At 33.9% G+C, this 16235-nt stretch overlaps 1 long non-coding RNA gene across 8 annotated transcripts; it reads left to right on the forward strand.

The window, feature by feature from the left end:
- Positions 1–12330: 12330 nt before the first annotated feature.
- Positions 12331–15975, forward strand: LOC110878588. Of its 8 annotated transcripts, none has more exons than XR_002558082.2 (9): positions 12331–12440; positions 12548–12830; positions 13335–13404; positions 13798–13847; positions 13936–14123; positions 14565–14659; positions 14760–14843; positions 14933–15218; positions 15663–15975. It is a non-coding gene; the product is annotated as an uncharacterized LOC110878588 (long non-coding RNA). The 8 variants fall into 8 exon arrangements; XR_002558085.2 differs by having other exon boundaries at positions 13953–14123; XR_004867189.1 differs by adding an exon at positions 12523–12547 and having other exon boundaries at positions 12426–12440; positions 12673–12830; positions 13798–14123.
- The last annotated feature ends 260 nt before the right edge of the window (positions 15976–16235 follow it).

The raw sequence follows: 16235 nt of genomic DNA on the forward strand, positions 1-16235 counted from the left end.
TTCTCATCAATCCCCTCATCAATGTTTAGTCTAAAATCCCTCATATCTACCTCTACATCCTCCCTAGCTGTGTCATCGCCTAGAAAATCACTGTCATCATCTTCATCTTCATTTTCTGCACAAGTTTCTTCATCTAAACTATCAACTACAACATGCCTAACACTAGCCTTGGCATTGTTTTGGTGTTCATTATTAACCATGTTGTCATTTAGACCAAAGAAGGGATCAAACTCACTCATGAAATCTGCAAAAAAAGTTGAACTTTCTTGTGCTTGTCTCTCTTCAACAGTAATATTATCACCTTCTCCAAGTACAGGTTTATATGCACCATCACAAGTACTAAGGTTCTCATCCACATTATTATCAAGTACAGGTTTATATGCACCATCACAAGTACTAAGGTTCTCATCCACATTGTTATCAATAACACCTTCATCTACATTATCACCCGCATTGTTAGCATTATTCTCACCTAAATCATTTGCTAAAGGATGCCAGCCTAACATCATCCTTGGATTTTTGCTAATGATCTCAACACCATCCAGTCCATCAACAACTTCAGCAATCCTACTTTTTGCAGGGGAATAGAAATATGTATGCACATTTGTTACTTCAAACTCAGTGTAAACATGCATGGTTTTATAATCAGTTGTGTACTTGCAAAAGCCAATAACATCTAAGTCACTATCTAGAGCACGAAGGCCAAATCCTAGTTCCTGATTAGGTATCTTATAATGATAATACCTAATAACATCTGTTGCATACCCTAACTTTTTCAATACCAAATCCAACTCATGAACAGAGAAAAAGTCAGGATCTAACTGATCAACATAGTTGTGCCTACCCTCCACATACTCAAAGTTTGGAAACTTAGTGAAACAACCACCATGATGTAGCTTTATAGCGAACAAATGGGGAAAACGCCCTGAAATTAAATAAAAGTATAAATTTTTCAGAAATTCAACAGCCAAACATATATTTTTAATGGAAATTGAGCAAATGCAACTCACTGTAGTAATCTTCAACCGTTTCTTGATCAACGTTTGCACGAATAGACCACCTTGGTCGCAGTTCGTAAGAGTCCGTCATTGCATTTGAGATTTGATTAGGGTTTCTAATGTATTGGGATGATCGTGTGAAGTGAAGGGTTTTGAGAGTGTGTTATGTGAGGAAGAAGACTGCTGGGGTTTTTAAAGGTAGGTGGGAGGTGATTTTACAATTTTACCCATCATGTGAGATGCACATGGGTGCATTTAACTGGGTTGTTGGATGGGGTTTGGAGAAAAGGACAAGGAGTGTGCAAATTTGTTATTTAAAGGACATGGAATGCACAAATTAAAGGGAAAGGGCGGGGACTGCAATTTAGGGTGTAATTAAAGGACAATCTGTGTAATTTACTCTAAATGATAGTTTGCACCTCCATCGTCTAAGATCTGTACGGACACCTATCTTACGTAAGTATTATTTATAGCAACACAAAACCTAAAAAAATTGCAAACTATCATTCTACAACATATTAAATATCATTTATGTCAAACGTAAAAGTTAAACGAACCTACAAAATGAATTAAAAACAATGTTCAATATTTCAAACTATCATGTACCAACTCCGATACACCTTACACAAACCCATCAAAGTGCAAAACCCAATTTACGTCACCGTAAAAAAACAAAACAAAATGGCAATTTGAAAAACAAAACCAATTAGATTACATCATTTTTACGCAGTGTAAAATAACTCAAAACTAAAAACTATAAAAGAAACACACGATGTAAAAAAATTCAAAAAGATAATTATTATTTTTTTGCAACGTCAAAAATCACGAGAACATCCCAAACACACAAAACCTAAAAAATCACAAACTATCATTTTATAGTAAATAAAAAAAATTGATCACGTTCGACTCTGTACATAAAAAGATTTGACATTTGACACCATATGCAAAAAAAAAAAAATATATACGTGTGAGTTTACATTCGACACCCGCCGTAAAAAAGTGACATGCGACACTATACTTAAACAAACATCTTACGTCTGCGTTTACATTCGACATTTCAAAAAAAAATTAACGGTTCAACACTGTGTGTAATTTTTTTTGACATTCGACACCATCCGACGAAAAAAATTGACATTCAACACCCATACATAAAAAATCATTTACGTATGAGTTTACATTCATTCCCAAACAAAAAGGTGCCCACTCTACACCTGTACATTAAAAAACATTTTACGTGGGAGTTTACATTCTACATAAAAACATTTTTAAACATGACACCATGCGTTAAAAAATTCATTTACGCGCAAGTTTACATTCGGCATTTCCAAAACAACAAGTGTTTACATTCGTCACTGTACGCAAAAAAAAGAGCTTACGTGAGAGTTTGCATTCGACAATTGGAAAAAAAAACAAGCGTTTACATTCGTCACCGTACGTAAAGAAATAATTTACGAGTGAGTTTACATTTGAATTTAAAATAATAAAACATTTACACTTGACACCGTGTGTAAAAAAACATTTATATCGTATGTAGATAGATTTACTTGTGATGTTTTTAGAGAATTTAAAAAAATTCATTATAAAAAAAAGTTTTTACGTTTGTAAAAATGTTTTTGCTTATAGTGACAACTATCAAAGTTTCTTTCCGTATGCCTGGATTCAATGTTCTTACGTACGGTCGAAGTAAAAAGTTTTTTTACGTATAGAATTGTACATGTAAAATTCTTTTACACACGTCTAAAATTTTACATCTCCAAAAAGTGAAGTTACACACATATAAAATTTTACATCTACAAAAAGAGAAGTTACACACGAACAAACTTTATTTACACACGTAAAATTTTACGTCGACAAAAAACTAGCAGGTCTCAATACAAAAACCCAAAGCTAGCACCAACACATATATACGCACTTGTAAAATGAGATTTTACAAATTTTACACACGTGTAAATCGACAAAAACCTAGATTTATTTGCACACGTGTAAATCGACAAAAAAACCCAGCCCTATACCCATATTTCAATATAAAAACCCACATGTATGGGTTTTAGTAAATCTCAAGACAAAACCCAATGAAAATAACTTAATGTAGTAACTTTAAAGTTACAATTTAACAAAACTCTTTAGACTGGAAGGTATGGGGTCGGCCCTGCCCCGGCGAGTCCCGGCGTTACACCTAGGGCTGCAAACGAACTAAACAAACACAAACAAGGCCTTGTTCGTATTTGTTTGTTAAGGAAAATAGGTGTTCACGAACACTTACTGAACGAGCTTTTTTGTTTGTGTTTGTTTGTTAAGGAAAAGAACATGTTCGTGTTTGTTTGTGAATTTTAGGTGTTAGACAAATGCGAATGCAAACGAACACAAACGAACGCTCATGAACGCAATCGAACACAAACAAACGTTCATGAACACTAATGAACGTAAACGAATACAAACAAGCATTCTTTAACAAAAACTAACACAAATCTTTCATCATAAACATGGCATAGATCTGCCCAAGATATACTAACCAATTATCCAAACATAATTAAGAGATTGATACACAAAATCACCATAAAATAATGTTTCAAAAATATATCATATTAAACTTGAAGTCTTCATTTAATCTACCCAAAATAAACTCGAAGTCTTCATTTAATCCAAACAGAATAAACTCGAGCTCGTTGAACAATAGTTTATTTATTAAATAATATGTCAGTGCTAATTTTGATGTGTTAAGTAAAAATTAATTCTTAATGTCCCTAATAAACCAACAAACAAACGAACCCAAACAAACATAAACAAGTATAAACGAACACGTTACCGAACGTTCACGAACATAAATGAACGAACGCGGCATTTGTTCATGTTCGTTTGTTTAACTAAACGAACGGAATTTCTTGTTCGTGTTCGTTCATTTATTAAACAAACGAACACAAACGAACTTCCCGCCGAATGGTTTACGAACTGTTCGGCAAACGTTTGGTTCATTTGCAGCCCTAGCCGCACCCCCACACCGCCCCCTCCCCTCCGTCCTCGCCGGCCCTCCTTTCTCTCTCTTTTTCATCTTTCTCTCTCCTCTCTCTCTCTCTAAAAAATCAAATCAATTATATTTTTTAATTGTTTTTATAAATAGTGTGGGACCCATCCTCCACCCCCTTGGTCCATGCCCTTTAATCTCATCCTCACTTCCGGTGACGTGACGGCCCATCCCATTGAGGATGAGCCTCACCATACCTTCTAGCCTTAGGTGTCATCGTATCGTATGGACAATCAAAACAACACGTGTCAACAACCGTACTAGTTAATGTTAAACTTTCGAGCTTCATGAGAATTGGGGCTAGTACTGTGAGGTTTAATTTGAAAATTTTAATTTAGGCGAAACTGTTTTTACTTCTTTTGATTTGGCCATTTGGCCGTGAACGGGAATTTCAAATTGTGGAACTGAATAAGAAATCATAAAAACTTATTATATTATGTTTTTCAACGGGTTGAGACATGTTAAGCTTCTATGGCAAAGACTTTGACTCCAATAACTGAAATTCTCTTGACTCGGTGTTAGATCAAGTGAGCCACGGGCGAAGATGAAGATTTTGGATCATGCGATGTTTGCAATCCAATCAATATTATTGACCCACAGTAATAACCCTAATGCCCTAATGCTTAACCCAAAGCTATACTAATTGGTAAATAAGAAACATGTCTAGACTCAATTCTAATTTAAGCATTTAAGCAACTAATAATTAATAAAAATATAAATAATCATCTCTTAATTATAATTCGACCTAGTGAAAATATATCTACATCTCATAGTTTTAACTTTAACCCCACTGATTGAAAGACTTCACTTTTCACTCATGAAATAACAAGAGTAAATTACAAAAATAGTCCTTTATATTTTTTATTTATCGCAAACTGTGTTATTTGTGTTTAATAAGTACAGTAACCGTACTTGATGTTTGCAAACCCTTGCACGTTATGTTATTTAGCTCTAACCCAGTTAGTTTTTATGGTTAAATATGACCAAATGGACCCCACATGAGGGTGTTTTGGTCATTTTACCCTAAACACTAAAATAAATAATAAAAAAAATTATATATAGATATGTTTATAAGTACCTTTACATACACTCACATAAACACCTCTCTCTCACAACACACACACACACACACCAGCTCTCTCTCTCTAATTGCCGAACCACCACCACCGCCATACACCTCACCGGACCATTACCACCACTTGCACACACCCCACCGGACCACCACCACATCCACACCCCCACCACCGCCATAGCACCACCACCATCGCATGACCACCACCATTGCACCTCCCCCATCGTATGACCACCACCATTACATCTCCGCCATCGCACCACCACGAAATCAAATCTGTAACGCCTCATTTTTTTCGCAACTTTCCGTTTTTAGAAAGATTGAATCGTAATTCTATTTTCGGAAACTCGTTTCCATTGTAATCGTTTCTCATTTCGAACCATTGTAAATCCAAGACTTTGATCGTACTAAAATTAATCTTTTATTTGATATATACATTATTTATACATGTTTATACCTTGATACATACATTCGTTTGATACATCATTCATAATTCTCATAAACGAAGGTTTAACTCGCAAACAACTATCGTGTATTCGTAATCTTACACCCTCCATACATACAAATGCTTGATCATTCAATTATAAGATTAACTTATATATTTTTGTCACTCGGTTGGTATCTAAACACCTATTATACAAACTTGTTTCCTGCGTATTAGTCAATCACATGTCTTCTTCTATTCCATTCACTTAAAAGATATTTATTTCACATAATACATTCATACATCATAAATACATAACAAACACCTCAAATATACATCGTAAATGTCAAAAAAAAATAAATAAATAAAAACATTAAGGGCTGTCCAGCCTTGCGATCGGAAATATGGCAGCCACTTTAGTCCCTTTTTTTACTATTATCTCCCCTTTTAAAGTTAATAGATTAGTCATCAAATAGGCCCAAAAATGGACATAAATGGATGATTATTCAGCTACAAACATTCATTTTCAGCCATCTAAGCTGAATATTTTTGCTTTTAATGGATTAACTCCCAACTAATCCTATTTATTACTCACCTAGCTCAAACCCTAATTACTCCCCTATAAATACAACACTTCCTCATTCATTTTTCCACTTTACCAACACCTTAAGCACTCCAAAACACTCTTTAATTCCTTGAATTTTCAGCAAGTTTTGAGCAAAAAGTTCCAGCCATTCTTCTATTATTTTCTTCTTATATCTTCTTCTAAAAGACTTGGATAACCTCAAGGAAGGTTTTCACAAGTTTGCTTGGGCAAACTAAGGTGAAACCTCACCATTTTCGAGGTCCAAAGTGCACTTTAAATTCTGCTTGTTTTTATCTTTTTGTATCTTCATGTTTTTTATAGAAACTTGGTGGAATCTTGTTCCCACCAAGCTCACAACTTAGTCCATGGTTGTGGGTTTGTGTCGAAGTGATTTCCATCAAAGTTTTGGGTTCAAACACCCATTTTAATTCAGTTTATGCATCGTATTTGAATGATGAAAGCAAGCACAAGACATCATCTTCCATATGATGAACTTATGACTTGTGAAGTGTGAACAAATGGAAGCTTTGGCTTTCTAAACTAAGTTCCACTCCTTCATTTGAACCTTATGAACACTCTTGTGACTTGCTAGAATAGATTTACTTTCTTGTTATTCATGACCCTCCGAAACATCTTCGTGATGGTTTGTGTAGTGGTGAATCATATAATGAGGTTTTAACCTCCATGCTTGACATACATGATAGATACTACATGATAATCTATGATTGGACTTCGTTTTAGGATGTTATTATTACTATATGAACTGTACGTATCTATATAAAACATGGCTGAATTTGTGATGATAATCGAGTCATGATTGTTCGTCATAAACTTAGGCTAAGATATCTAAGATTCTAAGTTATTTGTTATGACTCCAATGGGCAATTTGGGACCCATGAAACCACTTGATATGGTGTCATAAACGAGCTCTTAGAACTAGACATTATTTTGGTATACGTACTTTTGATGCTTAATTTCTAAATCCCGAATCTCATCATTTCCTAAATATCATGTAACCTTACCATTTAATCCTTATTCTCCAACAACTCGTCACTCACGGATAATCGGAAAGCATGTGCAATATTGTGAGTACACTTGACCCTTTTTCGATTTAATGCACTTTTAGGTGTAACATGTATAACTTACCAAAATACACAAATCACACAAATATATTTATTCACTCAATCCGCCATACATGCTATTTGTTATGCTTTGGTTTATGCTAGAATACATACATGCTACTTGTCATTAACTTAGCTAGCCCACCTTAACAATTATAGCGCTATAGGAGTAGCACACCACCCGACGGGGTATTGTTAAGTTAACATACTTCACGGTCTCGATTACTTCGGTGTCGAGGGATGCACGTTATTATACATAACTGTCTCGTTCACTTCGGTGGCGAGGGATGCACATTATTCTTGTGGACACTCGGGTTGACTTTTAGTTATGCATGCTAGTTCAACCTTGTATACAAAATTGCCATGTTGTATTCAAGAAATTCTTTTATACTTATGCTATGTCTCTAAAACTTGTGTACTCACCAATACGTTTATATTGAACTATACTAAACATGTTGCAGGTTTATGATGATGTTGATGATGCATGGAACTTAGTAGGATGCCTAGAAACGCATTTTAAACTTTATTACTTGTTGTATTGTACTTCATTGTTTCAACTTGTTGTATTTCTATTTCAAACGATGTAATTTGATCCTTTTAGCAAAGAAATGAAATTTATCATTAAATACTTGTCACAAATTTTAACGTTATGTGTAATGAGCAATCTATTTCGTCTCACTCCGATATTTCCGCCATCGGTTCGGGTGTGACAACCGCCTCCACACCCCCACCACCACCATCGCATGACCACCGCCATTGCACCTCCCCTATCGTATGACCACCGCCATTACATCCCCGCCATCGCACCACTATGAAATCAAATCTGTAACGCAAATCGATCTCACCAATGAAAAATACAGATCTAATTCGAGTATATGACTATACGATCTTGTAATTCTGTATCGATTATTGATTATATGTGTGTACAAGTGTATGTAGATGTGTAATTTTTAGCTGTTGTTGGGGAATTAGGGTTAGGGTTTCGAATTGACGTCATCGGTGTTGAAAATTGTTAGATAGTGACGGGAGTTAGGGAGGAACGAATGCCGGAGGTGGTCAGGACTCATCGGAAGAGAGTACGGACGGTGCCGGTGCCAATGCCGTCGGTGGAAATGAGGAGGACTACTAGGGTTTTTGGGGCTAGGGTTTTAAGGTCAAGCAGGAGGTTGTTTAGTGGTCTAGTGGTTTTTAAACATATGCGAAGAGCTTCGTTAGCTGTTGCGAATGTTAAAGATGATTGGATTAAGTTGCTGGGAATAGGTGGGGGTGGTTGTAGGTGGATATGGTGGTGTTGGTGGTTGCAGGTGGGGTGTGGTGGCAGGTGGGTATTGGTGACGGTGGTTGTGGTGGTGGCCGGTGGGAGTAGGTGGGGGTGGAAAGGAGGTTAGAGAGAGAGATAGAATGTATTTATTATTAGTTTTTTTATTATTTATTTTAGTATTTAGGGTAAAATGACCAAAACACCCTCATGTGGGTCCATTTGGTTATATTTAACCATAAAACTAACTGAGTTAGGGATAAAGGACATAACGTGCAAAAGTTTGCAAACACCGAGTATGTTTAAAGACAAATGACACAGTTTGAAATCAGTAAAATAAATAAAAAAACGATTTTTGTAATTTACTCGTAACAAGATGAACCAAACAGTTTGCACTCTTTTATCCACTTTTTCTATTCCCTCTTTTAAACATATATTTTCCTTTCCTTCGATAAATTTCTAAAACAAACACATTATGAATTTCAAACATAATTAAGTTTGACACAAATAGATGTAATTCATTAAAAAAAAAAATTAACTAGTTGACAACAACCAAATAACACAACAATATTGGAAATCCAGTGGATAATCAATCAAATCAAATAACATTCTTCTTTGCTATGTAGTATGCCGTCGGGTTTACCTCCCTGAACTTCTTTCCGACCACACTGATTACAACACCCCCATATTGATCAACGGTCGGAGTAGAGCTACCAGTTAATTCTCCAGCTGCAAGAGTTGCATTTCGTCGGGGTAGGTCTGTGAATCCAGGAGCCCCTACATCTTTAACAATATTTTTATTAACAACAACTCCCTTGCTGCCGGTATAAGTATTGTTCCCGCGGTGAACTACATCAATAAGAGTCGGTCGTTGTTGAACACCGTCACGGGCTGTAACAAGCCGAAAGTTATCATTACCAATACCAATGGTATCTGCACCATGCGGCATATCTGTGTATGTTGGAGCTGGAATGTAAGTTTGACCCGTTGGCAACGTGCGTTGACCATCTGTCACGAGAGTCATATTACCTTTGGTTTGAAATCCTGGAGCTTCTTTGTATGAATCGGTCTCTGTGCCTACGATGCTTTGAGGACGGAAAGGTTGACTGGTCGGAGGCCCTGTATATTGACTGTTTTTCATTTTTAAGATGGAAGATATAGTTTTCCGATGGGTTGTTTTGGGTATAAAATAGATCTGAGACTCTCACTTGTTGTTTGACTTTTTTATTTTATAGTTTCAGGACTGTAAGTATATCTTTATACAAGAAACCCCCTTGCTTTATTAGGTTTTTACCTTTTTTTAGATAATGTTTATATGATGAAACTATTAATAAGACCCGTGCGCGTTGCGGCGAGGGTACATTGCAAATATCGAATGGATTAGTCCAAACGTTATGTGATGCATTAATCATATGAAATACGTGTTTCGACGTATCCGATTCAACTCAATGCAACATATGCTGTATTGCGATTGAATCAAAACGTAAAGTAAATCAAGTTTATACCGTACACTCATAACGTATTATATGCAACTCGATTAACTCGAATCTATACGGTCAACTCAAAACGAATTATAAACGACTCGATTCATATGTAGGAAAAATTACAAAATAAAGCACGAAATCGTACACCAAATTCGTGTCGAAATATTAAAATACAAAGTTTAAAAGTTGAGAGGTCGGTATAATGTATAGTAATGTAAATTACCAAAGCACAGGTAAAATTGTAAGCTACAAAAGTAGGAATTAAAAGAAAGGAATATGTGCCAAAAATGTAATTTACAAAATTATAAGCTAAAAGTAAAAAAATCTTCAAAGTTAGAGGGTGGTTGTGGAAAACACACCGACTTTGTACTTTAAGTAAGTATGTAATGTCTTACATGACCCTCAAAGAATCGTGTAGACCACCCGGTGTGGCCTAGCGCCTCCGGCAACCTCAGCTATTTTGGTGCCCCTCCCCTATCCCGTCATAGCGAAAGGGGACGCTATGGCATGCCTCTGCCAGTGGGTTAGCGGCGTGAAATAGTAGAGGGTGAGGCACAACCAATCAAATTTCTTCGTCTTCTTTTTTTGATTTTTTTTCTTTTTTTATAAATCGTAAATGGGGGATTTAAAGGGTTTTATTTCACACCATTTACTCTTATTCTTACCGATGATGTAATTATTTCTAATAAACTTTAAACTTTTACCATAGTATATATAATGCTAGATATAAAATTACAAAATCTTTTGAACGACATCAATAACTTAAGACATAATATATTATATGTATAATATGCACTTTTTAATAAAAAATAATACCAAACAAAATTACAAATATAAAATCATTTATTTTACTAACAGTAACAAAGTCTTATTTTTTTTAAAAAATAATTAAAAATATATATAACTAAAAACATATGACATTATAATACAGTTAACCGATTTATCATCATACAAACTCCCAACTATTCAATCATATTTTTTTCTATCTTATATTAACTAAATAAATAAAAATCAATACGAAATCGTATCCTACTTTAAATATTGAATAAAATACTTCTATTTTTAATAAAATGTTATCCTTAAATTTAAATTATTAATTTAAGATATTTTCAAATAACCAAATTATTTACCACCAAAACCAAACTTTGTATTAATCTATTATTTATTCTTATTTTCATTATTAAAAAAATTATTATATCTATTTTATTACATAATTTTTAAACAAATTGTAAACAAATTTCAATATTACTTTATATATAAAATTAAATTTATCACGGGCTGCTTATTTGCTTATTGAATAACATATTTGACCACTGTATTTTCTTTTCAATAATCTATCTATTGCGTACCGAGTATGTCCATTAGTTTTTTAAATATATTTTTCTTATTATTTGGTGTATAAAATCATATTTATTCAACTCGTGTAATATACGAGAGTTTTTAAAGATATAACTTTTTTATTATTATTTGGTAAACAACATTACATTTATTCAACTCGTGTAATAGACATGGTTTTAAAGATATAACTTTTTTATTATTTGATATATAATATTACATTTATTCAACCCGTACAATACATATGATTCTTATAGACATAACTTTTTATTATTTAATATATAAAATTACATTTATTCAACCTATGAAATAAAGGAGGTCTTTAAGATTTAGTATATAAAATTTATTTATTCAACCCGTGTGATACACGGGGTTATAACTAGTGGATGGTTCAAATAAGAAGAACTTTTTTGTAAGAAAAAAAAAAGAAGAAATTTCAACCAAAGGATTGCTTCATTTTACTTGATTTAATATTTGCATTTAATTTTAATGTAAGAGTATATTTGTAAACTTACATAGATCATTAACTTATAGTCTTCCTCTTTAATAGCTAACTACATTAAATTTGTAATTTATTTTCAAAATATACATTTTTTTTCAAAAATAAAAAAATTAATTTAGAGTGTAGGACAAATTAGTAGGCGTGTAGGATAAATTACGAGTTGTATCGGATAAATTTTGAAATGTGTAGGATAAATTTTTATATGCGTAGGCAAAAAAAATTAGTGTAGAGAATGATAATCTTATAAGTAACTAATTAGTTAAAGATAATAATAAATAAAATAAAAAACTAATTAATATTTTACAATTGTACTCTTTATTTTTTTCTTTTTAATTAAATTTTCTTGTTAAATCTATTATATATAATAAATGTGATAAATTTTGCTGATGTGTCATGCTATTAGCCCCTCTAGATTGTGCATTTTGGCGGGAAAATCATGTCCACTTTGTTTTTTTCGTTTGGACACGGGATCCGATAGAATACGGGTCATCCGTTACCTTGAATTCGGATCTGTATAAAAGGCAATACATCAGAACATTTTCTCTGTAAACCCTAAACTACAAACGCCGCTTTCATTCTTTTCATCTATCTTTGTGTTTTCTCCTCTCCATTGAAGCCGCTTCGATTCTTTCTTTGAGGTATGTTTAAGGTTTCCATTTTATAATTCTTTGCCTTTCTTGACTTACAGATCTGCTATTGTTTCAATAATGTTGCCTGAAGAATATATTTGATATTTGAAATACAGGTATCCTGCAATCCTCAACTCGAACCCTAATTGGTGGTCCAATTGCTTTTATTGTTAATTGTATGTTATTATGAATATGAATTTGGGTTTTGTTGTTTTTTTGAACAATGGGTTTTGATAAGAAGAGAGCGACAGACAGAGGTGGTGTCGCAGACATGGCGACGACCTTTCTGCTCAACTTGCTAGGGTTCCGACACTATGTTCATGAGTTCCTTCACTTTGAAGTTTAAGATCTCTCACTACGTGAAGTTCATCTGCCCCTCAATTTTTAGTTTTCTAGCATGTAAGTGTTTATGTTTTTGTAGAACAGGGTTTTGTTCTTTATGTTGTCACAATTGTCGTTTGTTCTGTGAATAGCAAACTTGAAACCCTAATTCGAAGGATGGTCAGTATTCGATTTCCCCAATTTTGATTTTGCATTTTATTACATTTCGTTTTCTGTATTTTGCTTTTTTTATTGTTTTTGTACCAGTTTTGGTTTTCAGTTTTGGATCATCGATAAACACACTATTTTTGTTAAGGACTTGATTGAATCATTCTTGAGTTTCAATGATTTTTTTCATGTGCTTAGCTTGAATCTAAGATGATAGATGGTAATAAATGATTGTTTCATGTAAAAAGGATATGCACCCTATACGACTCGCATATTTACTTACGGTTATTTATATACCATATACTGGGTGACAAAAGATTCATTAGGGATTTGTCATTATTTTCTTGAACCTTTCGAATTCGTTTATTAGATTGTTATTATTATTTTTGTATTTTATTTACATTAATATTGCAGCTGGAAGAGGAAGAGATATCAGTCCCACATTTTGAGTTTGCTGTTGGTGAAGGATCTTAACCAGTGGAAGGTATATATGGATTTGTGCTGTTTTGTTTTCCGTCCATGGAATCTATGTATTTCATGTTCGTGCTTGTGTAGAGATAGGTAATTTGATTGATGGTAAACTAAATTATGTACTCCCTTAGTCCATTTTCTGGTCAGAAAATGCTAATGCTGTTGATGCATCAATAGTTGATGATCCGCCATCAGTAAGGTTCACTTGGAAAACAGAGAATTTCTCAAAATTCAACCGGAGCTCCTTCGTCTCCCTAAATTATGTGCAAAAATGAATGATTATTGATAAATTGTAGAAATTTAGATACAAATGCAAAATGAAATGTGGAACTTGAGTTGACATATCTTGTCTAAAATCATTCATTTTTGCACTATATTGTTTATATTTCGTTTTGATTCGCTGCAGATCGACATCAGGGATAAGCCTGAATTAAAGAAGTTTTTTGCCTCCACAAAGTAAACTTACTCATTGCTAATATTCTTGGTGTATCTTTTGGCAATAGGGTAATTATAACGCATATAAACAAGTGGGAATCCGTATTAGTTTTGATTGGTACGCAGGTTTGATGCTGTTATACATTTTGCTGGATATAAGGCTGTTGGCGAAAGTGTGCAGAAGCCATTGAAGTATTACGACAAAGTTCCCGTCTTGGCTCCGAATACTCCCCGACAATTGAACCATTTCAGCTTTATCTACCCTTTACATCCGAAAGCACTGGTGCAATTCTACATGTAAGATCTATATATTTAAGTAGAAAAATTTACAATAGAGTGGCAGGTAAACGTGCAACAAGTTGCGCCGCAACCCGATGTGTCAGCTCTGATGTACCTACCATCACTCAAGTGATTTCCAAGAAGCCTCCGAAGAAAATAGAGATTCCGTTAAAATGTATATCGGGCAATCTAACTAAAACGTGTCCAGCAGACTACTACCCGAAAGAAAAATAGGAAACAATATCCCAGTACATATGTTTGAAATGGATCCTTTGTTTTGTTATTAGTATTGTAGGCTTCTTCGATAACCTAGCCATTGAGAACATTGCTGGTGTGAAGTTTGTTAGATTTTTCATATATTCAAACTTTTTGCTCCATACGTTATGATTTTAATGCATCTATCAATAGTTAGTCACATTACCTAAGTTGTAATGTAATTGCATATTTATTTTCATTCAGGAGTTACCATAGCTTAATACTTCTGATACATGGGCTACACGGCAGACTCTACGTCACATTGGGTAGAAGCATTGCATGAAGTTTCTGGCCGTCGGGTACACACTAATTTAATTACCCCCGCTTTTGGTACTTTTGATTCCCTTATTTTGTTCTAAATCTCATATATATGTCTCTATATTCATTAACGTTTTGCAGCAGAAGACAGAGGAAGCTTCTATGACTACAAAACGATTAAAGAGTTACTCGAATCGCGAAAAGCTTCTTCACAGTATACATTCGGTAAAACATCCATTAAAATAACGTACTCACTTCATGTTTTATCTGACCTTGTATATTCTAACCATTTGATGGTGCACACCATTGTGCAGGAAATAGCGATGGTTCAGGAAGCATGTCGACATTAAAAAGTTGCATTTTTGCAAAGAAACACATAACAACTATTATCACAACCCTCCATCGTCTTACTATGCTTGGTTTGTGCTTGAATCATGTCTTTCTTTAAAAGATGTTCTGATGCAAAGTCTGATTATTATACAATTAGCCTACAAGTTGTTAGAGGTATACTCCACTTTAACTATGATAGTATCTGCCATAGAAGAACTGCAAGGAATGACTTTAAAACGACAATGAAAAAAGGCTTCTCCACAATTGGAGGTATGTAGATAGGTACCTGATAACAAATGTCTTATTCCAATATGCTTTTTTTTTTGTTTTCAATTAATGCTAATTGTTTTCTTTAAATAGTCTTGTGTGCCAATAGTTTAATTAAAAGTAGTAATTTTTAAAAAAACATAAAGACCTTTAAATGAAATTACAAAATTTTCAATTCTAACTATAGTCAAAGCATTTTGAGCTGACCACAAAGTGAGAACCACGGAACCGAACAGTGAGTACCACATAGACCGATCCGTTTGATAATTAAGGTTCGCCTCTTGGTTCTTTTTTACATTCAAACGGTTAAACGGGTGGTTCCGAGATTAATTACACATGAATGAGTTATGAAATAACTTTTTTTCTTTAACGTTTTGGTTTTGTGTTTTAGTAGGAAAACTTGACACTCTATTAATTTTTGGTTTGGTGGGTTTTTGTTTTGAGTAGGAAAAAGTGACACTCTATTGCTACTCCATTGATCTTTAGAAGATGGTTCCATGGTCATGGTTGTTAGAAAAAGTAAACATTTTACTGTGTAAGTCATGTCTCACTTAACTGTTTTTAATGTGTTATCATTGTTTCGCTTAGGATTATGATGATTTAAGTCATTTTATTTTTGAGTTGAACCATAGATACGTGATATTAGTGGTTGATTAAGGCATGTTTGTTTGTAGAAGACTAGATGTTCAATGTAATGCCTCATTGAATATATTTTGTTGACAGTCTTAAGAATTTGCCATATCACGTTGGAAATTTTCAATCATTATGCATTTATTTTGATATCATTCGTCTTTACTATAGGTTTATGTTGCTCATGGGGTTGCCTTTAGTACCAACTAAAGGTCAAAAAGATGAGCAACTTGTATTCAATTGTCAGTTTCACTTTGTTTGTATGTCACACCAAAACACATGTTCAGTTGGTTACAATATGAATGGATTTATTTCTCTCTCTCGGGATGTCCCAAAATAAATAATATGATTTTTATTAATTTTAATTTTCACTACAAGGTTCCTACACAT

Source organism: Helianthus annuus, chromosome 9, assembly GCF_002127325.2.
Source record: "Helianthus annuus cultivar XRQ/B chromosome 9, HanXRQr2.0-SUNRISE, whole genome shotgun sequence".
Classification (NCBI taxonomy): Eukaryota; Viridiplantae; Streptophyta; class Magnoliopsida; order Asterales; family Asteraceae; genus Helianthus; species Helianthus annuus.